Below are 6,451 nucleotides of genomic sequence, written 5' to 3' on the forward strand. Positions count from 1 at the left end.
ATTCAAAATACTTGAAGCAAAAACTGAAGAACTACAAGGAGAAATAGGCCCATCCATAATTGTGGTTGAAGATTTCAATGCGCCTCCCTCAACAACTGAGTGACCAAGTAAACAAAATATCTAACCAACACTGTCCACCAACTTGACCTGGTCAACATTTATAGAGCGCTCCACCCAATGATCACAGAATACACATTCTTGTCAAATACACAAGGAACATTTTCCAATATCCTCAGCCATGAAATACGTGTCAATAATTTTTAAAAGATCCAAGTTATTCAAAGTATATTCTCTAACCAGACTGGAATTAAGTTAAAAATCAATAATAGAAAATATATTTGCAAACTCTGAAGCCTGGTTTCTGACCCCTTAATAATATAGACTCAACTTAGGTTTATAATGCTGCCTCCTACTGCTGTAACAATAGCTAAAACTTACGTAGTGCTTGCCATGTGCTAGATTTAGGGTTCATAATGGCCCTGTAAAGTAGGCGGTCCTATTCCCATCTTACATCTGAAGAAACTGAGTAACAGGGCAGTAAAGGGACCTGCCTGAGATCACAACGCTAGAAAGTGTTAGAGATGAGGTTTGCACGGTGCCAGTCTGAGTCCACAGTCTGTGCTCTTAGGTTCTACCTTCCTGCCTCTCAGCCCCATCTCTCACTACTGGCCATTTCAGAGAGCTTCTGGCTCCTTGCCCTGATGTCTTTGCTCAGGCTGTTCCCTCCTTAGAGCATGTTCTTCCCATCTTCTCCTGGAGTTCAGACACAGGCTCTTCCTGCCCTCGCCAGTTGGGTATCCCTCAAGTCTCAGCTCAAAAGCCATCTCAACTTCATTCAAGAGTTCTTTACTCCCCCATAAGAATGACATGACTTCCAGAGCATTCAGTAGTAATAGCCAATGTTCTGTTTTCCTGCATTTTCTATGGTAATACAAGAGAGTTGGACCCACATTAGAAACTCAGAGTCCATCGGAAGAAAAGCAGAGGAGGGGCCAGCCATGGCTTCTCTGAGTCAAGAATTAAAAACAAAATCTGCACTTCTTTATTAATCCCCTTTCCCACCAAATGAAGCCACTTCCCTAGTCACATCTTCGGTGATTTCCTGGGCAGATGGACCTAAGAGGTCCAGGGCAGGATGAGCCACTGCCTCAGAAGGAGTTCACTTCTAGCCTTCTTCTTTCTAGTGCTCACCTGCCCACCCTAGGCTGAGACTGCCTTGTTCCTGGATCCTCCTCTGTCACCTGCCTGGATTCCTGATGGTCTGACAGTCTGACCTTGGGTCCCTCATAACCCTGATATCAGATTGCTGTGACCTTCACCATGTCACAAAGTGACCTTTTCAAAATGCAAATCTCATTGTGTCATCTCCTATTTAATACCCTTCAAGAGGATGAAGACTAAAACCTTGCGCTTGGCCCATGGGGCTCAGTGTGGCCTAACCCTACTGGCCTCTGGGGCTCAGTGTGGCCTTACCCTACTGGCCTCTGGGCCCCGCCTCACCGCACACTCACTGACCCTTTGAAATGTAGAAATACGGGCCTCTCTCCATCCCCACCTCCAAATCTCTCCTCCTACTCTTCCTTTGGATCTCGGTTAAATTCTTTTTTTCGGGAAAGACACTCCTGACCGCCCAGTGAGCCATTCTTCCATTATGATTTCCAAGAGCATGACATGCCTGTCCTTCATGACTTTCGTCACAGTCACAGTACTGCATTCACTGTATGGCTTTTTCGGTTAGCGCTGATCAGTTCCACTGGACCATAAACTCCCTGAGGGCGGGCCCTCTGCCCATTCTGCATCCTTAGCACCAAGCCCACAGCTGGCCCTCCAGAGACACTCATTCAAAGAGTGACTGAACCTGGTAACCCACGTAGAATATGAATTACGTGGACCAAAAAATAAACAATAATGGCTTTCTCACCTTTCACGGGGCATTTTTCTCTCTCTGCCTCAGGAAGCCGGCAGTCTGGATCCCAGGAATCAAAGGCCTGAGGGGGCATCTTCCAGTTCTAGTTCCCAAAGAGGCCCAGTCCCTAATGTATTTGGGGTAATGATTTAACAATTGCGCTTTGCTGCCACGGCAGACTGATCACATACCCGCAGGGTGCTGTTTGCCACAGCCCCACCAACGTGGCTTCAGTGGGATGGTCTCCTGTCCGCCTCTGCACTAAATGGATTTGCAAAGCACGTCCTCCCTGATTTACACACAGGAAATTGGGCTGATGGGATTACTGATGAGTGACAGAGCACAACTGAATCAAAGCGGTCATTCCAAACGAATGTAAACACATTTAAGATTTGGGAAAAGCTAATGCCAGCTTCCGTGATGCCTCTTCTACCTTGGGGACAACAATGGAGCCTTTCATTCATTTAATTTTATCACCGTCGAGAAATAATAGGAGTCGCTTTAAGTCTTGAGCTAAATAGATTTCAGATAAACATTCTCTGTTCTGCACTGACCCAAAATCAGACGCTGAAGAAACAATGACCTCCCAGCCCTACAATCTCCCCAGCCCTTGCTCCTGGTTCTCACGAGTTCATCTAGTTCCAAGAGCTTTCAGGATTTGGGGTTGGGTTTAAATTAACTTCTTCCATTGGCCTTTGTGTTCGTTTTTTTTCCCTCTTTGTATAGCAAAGGATTAGACTATGTATTCCTAAGAATCTCTCTTTTCGCTCTAACGCCATTTGTACACTTTGCTCCAAGAAGGGAAGGAAGCAGACTTAGGGTGGAATAGCGGTTTCTCAAACAGCAGGGTGACAGCATTGCTTTACGTGGTGTGACCTCCCCACTGCCTGGTTCTCTGGTCTGACGTTGGGGCCCAGAGAGAGAAAGAGCGATGCACGTTTCTCGTGCTCGTTACTCCCAGAGATGTCCTAAGGATCCCCAAATCCCATAAAACTCCACCCGAAACCAAAGCTTCTGGCTATAACGAACCACTGGAATGAGAAAGTTCTAGCGTGTCCCAGAGTCCTGCCTTATAATTGTACGGCAGCACCCTGTTCACTGAAGGCCCTGGGTCATATTCATTTCTGACATCCCAGGTTCCTCTCTGATATTTACTGCTTCACATTCATCTCCTTCGATCCTTAAAATACTGAGAAGTCAGCAAGGCCAGTTCTCACATCCCGGCCAGAGACACGGAAACGAAGGCCCTGTAACGGACCTCTGCTCTTTCTGCCTGCCCACCCTCCCGTCTCCCTTGACCTTAGGAAACATCCTTCTCACATCACATTTGGTTTTGATGAAGCTGTTCAATCATAGGACACTGCTGCTGCCTCTTGCATTACCCTGACCTCCCTAGGCTAAGAGAGGGTCATCAATTTAAAAAGCCAATCAGACTCTCTGTCTCCCAGAAATCTGAATTGAGCAGAGAACTCCAAGGCTGAAGGCTGTTGGGACCAAGGGACAGCGCACAATGTCTGCTGCCGAGATCCCAGGCCAGGTTGCTCAAAACCCCTTTCTCCTGCAATGCCCCCAGTCTCCTCCTCACAAGAACCTCACAAAATCCTTTTGTTCTTCTTGAAGTTATCGGAGTTTTGTTTCTGTTGCTTGCAACCGGCAAACCCAGAAATAGGTTTGTAATTTGCCCAAGCTCTCTCAGTCTTGAACATAGATCACCAGTGTGCTATGCCATGGAGCAGGACATAAATAATATGAATATCTTATTCAGCACAGAGAAGATGGTAAGACTAATATAATTAATGTACAGCTTGTTCATCATCTAGAGCAGTTATTAACTAGAACAGCGGTCCCCTACCTTTTTGGCACCAGGAACTGGTGCTCCTGTGAGCATCTAATGCCTGATGATCTGAGGTGGAGCTGAGGCAGTGATGCTAGCGCTGGGGAGCGGCTGCAGATACAGATGAAGCTTCGCCTGCTGGCCCGCCACTCACTTCCTGCTGTACGGCCCGGTTCCTAACAGGCCACGGATGGTACTCATCTGCGGCCCGGGGGCTGGGGACCCCGAACTAGAGGCATCTTTGCCCCCAGTGGACATGTGGCAATGTCTAGACATTTTTAGTCGTCACAACAAGTAAGGGTAAGGTCAGTGCTGTTGGCATCCGGAGAGTGGAGGCCAAGGATGCTATTAAACATCCTATAATGCACAGAACAGACTCCTGACAACAAAGAATTGTCTAACTCAAAATATCAATAGCACCAAGGTTTAGAAACCCTGATCTGGATATAATGCAGCTATCTATGATATTAGTCAGTGTAATACCAGGTAGCAGTCCGGAAAAAAAAAAAAAAAAAAAACTCCAAGTTTTCAGTGGCTTAACACTTAACTCATCAAAAGTATGCACCTGGTTGTTGCAAAGTCTACTGTGGACTGGTGTGTCTCCTTTTTGTAGTAATTTCATTGGCCAGAACAAGAAACCTAACTGCCAGGGGGACAGAGAAATGAGGGGTGGGGTTGAGAACAGTGCAATGGACATTGCATGAGTAAACAATTCTGCCACGCCACCCACATGGCCCAGTGATGCTATATTCTATTAGATACAGAACTCCATCTGCATGATTATGACCAAGTTGCACAGCTAGTTATCTAAATATATCCTGTGCAATGCATTACTCAGTTATTTCCTAAAACCTAGGTTCTTTTTGTTTATTTAACCTCAAAGAATTACTTTACTGTAGCAGCCTCTACTACAGCCACTAATTCTTATTTCTAAATAAGTGTCATTGAGGTCTGTTTTGCTCTGTGGCGATAAGACTATGAACTGCCATGGACAGGATATAGCCAGATAAATTCCATTGATTCGAAGGGCAACTCCTTCCCAGAAGGACAGAGTCACATAAATGAAATGATATTCATACCTGATGCAGAGCATTTATAAGCAAGAACAATGTATTTTCATTGCAAATAATTAGTTGGACTTAATTTACGCAGAGATGTCATATTGCAGTTAAGAATCTTTAAACATGCATAAAGTAGAGTTTCTCAAACATTTGGGGCAGAGTTTCTAACCAGGGGCAGAGCACTCCAGCAGCCTTTTCTAAAAATAAATGTTCAGGCTGATCCTCCAAATTCTATTTCAATAGATTATCGAGGTCACAAATAAAGAATCAGATTCTAGCTAACTGAAAAACAAAAACGGAGTTTTTAGAAGGATCGTACACAGCCTACAGAATCAAAGGCAGAACTCAGCAGCCAGCGCTAGGAACAGCAGAACTGGGACACTCTAGAAAATGCAACAGCCTGGTTTCAAGGTCAAAGTGGGTCACCGCCATCACCCTCCTCTACTTGTAAATCTCCATGTAAACTTACATTTCCCAGAAAGAGCTCCCGGCCTGGCTAAGAATGGTATCTCCACCCCTGATCATGTATCTCTCATTAAACAGTGTAACCCTGGGCGAGTTACTGGACCTCTTTATGCCTCAGTTTCCTTAACTGTGAAGTGGAGATGATCATAGCAGCTGCTCCTAGAAAAGCTGATATAAGTCTATCCTGAAGTTCCAGTTGTTATCCGACACTGTTGGGATCTAAACACGTGTGATGTGGAATTAGGAGCAGGTGCTTTTAATCAGATGTGCTTACATTGGGCCCAGCACTACACAAAGCCATTTACTTGCATTATCCCATTTAATCCTCAAAAGAGACCTACAAAGCAGATCCCTCCAGTGTCTGATACCTTGCCTGGAACATGGCAAGTGCTCCAAAACTGTCAAATGAATGGATGAATAAATGAATGAATCAATGGTGGTGGCACTGCCAGGTGGCACCACCTGTAACCACTTTGGCCAAGATTACAGGTGGTGATCTGCACAGGTGGTGGCCCCCACCTCTTGGAGCAGTGTTCCATTGGAGACCCCAAACCCTGCACATGCTCAGCGCCTGGTCAGAGGAGTGGAGCTTACTCTTCTCAAGGGGCCACCATTCTAATCGGTGTCCCCTGCAGGGACCGATGGCCGCTCTCTAACACTTATCCCCATTTTTCAAGAAAGTATGCACTATCTATGAAAGTACAGGACTGCCCATCTCATTTTGATTTCCTGCAGAGTATACGTGTGTGGCACAGGGTCCAAAAGCAGGCTGATGTGGCTCCAATCATAGTTCTTTATACTTCCTGTGGATGAAAAAGGGGCCATATACTAAACCTGACAAGCTCAGGGGAGGCCCACATGATGGGACTTATAAACTAGGAGACAGAAAGTAACCACGTAGAATGGTCTAAACATAAAAATTCCTAACTAAAGACGGGTCATGGCAGGTAGTCATGACCTAAGCCTGTAGCTTCCTTGACAAAGGTCAGTCTTTACCTTTAGTGAGCCTGTCTATTGTTTTTTTTTTTGTTTTTTTTTTTTGCATCTAAGATCACAGATCACATACCTTTGAAACGTCAGGTAATCTTTTCCAGACCCCTCCAAGCACAACCGCCAGCACCAGAGCAGAGAGCACAGAACCCTCACTGCTCTCTGTCTCCCCACACGCCATCTCCCTGAGATGTA

This window comes from Pteropus vampyrus, unplaced genomic scaffold (genome assembly GCF_000151845.1).
Source record: "Pteropus vampyrus isolate Shadow unplaced genomic scaffold, Pvam_2.0 Scaffold46, whole genome shotgun sequence".
Lineage (NCBI taxonomy): Eukaryota > Metazoa > Chordata > Mammalia > Chiroptera > Pteropodidae > Pteropus > Pteropus vampyrus.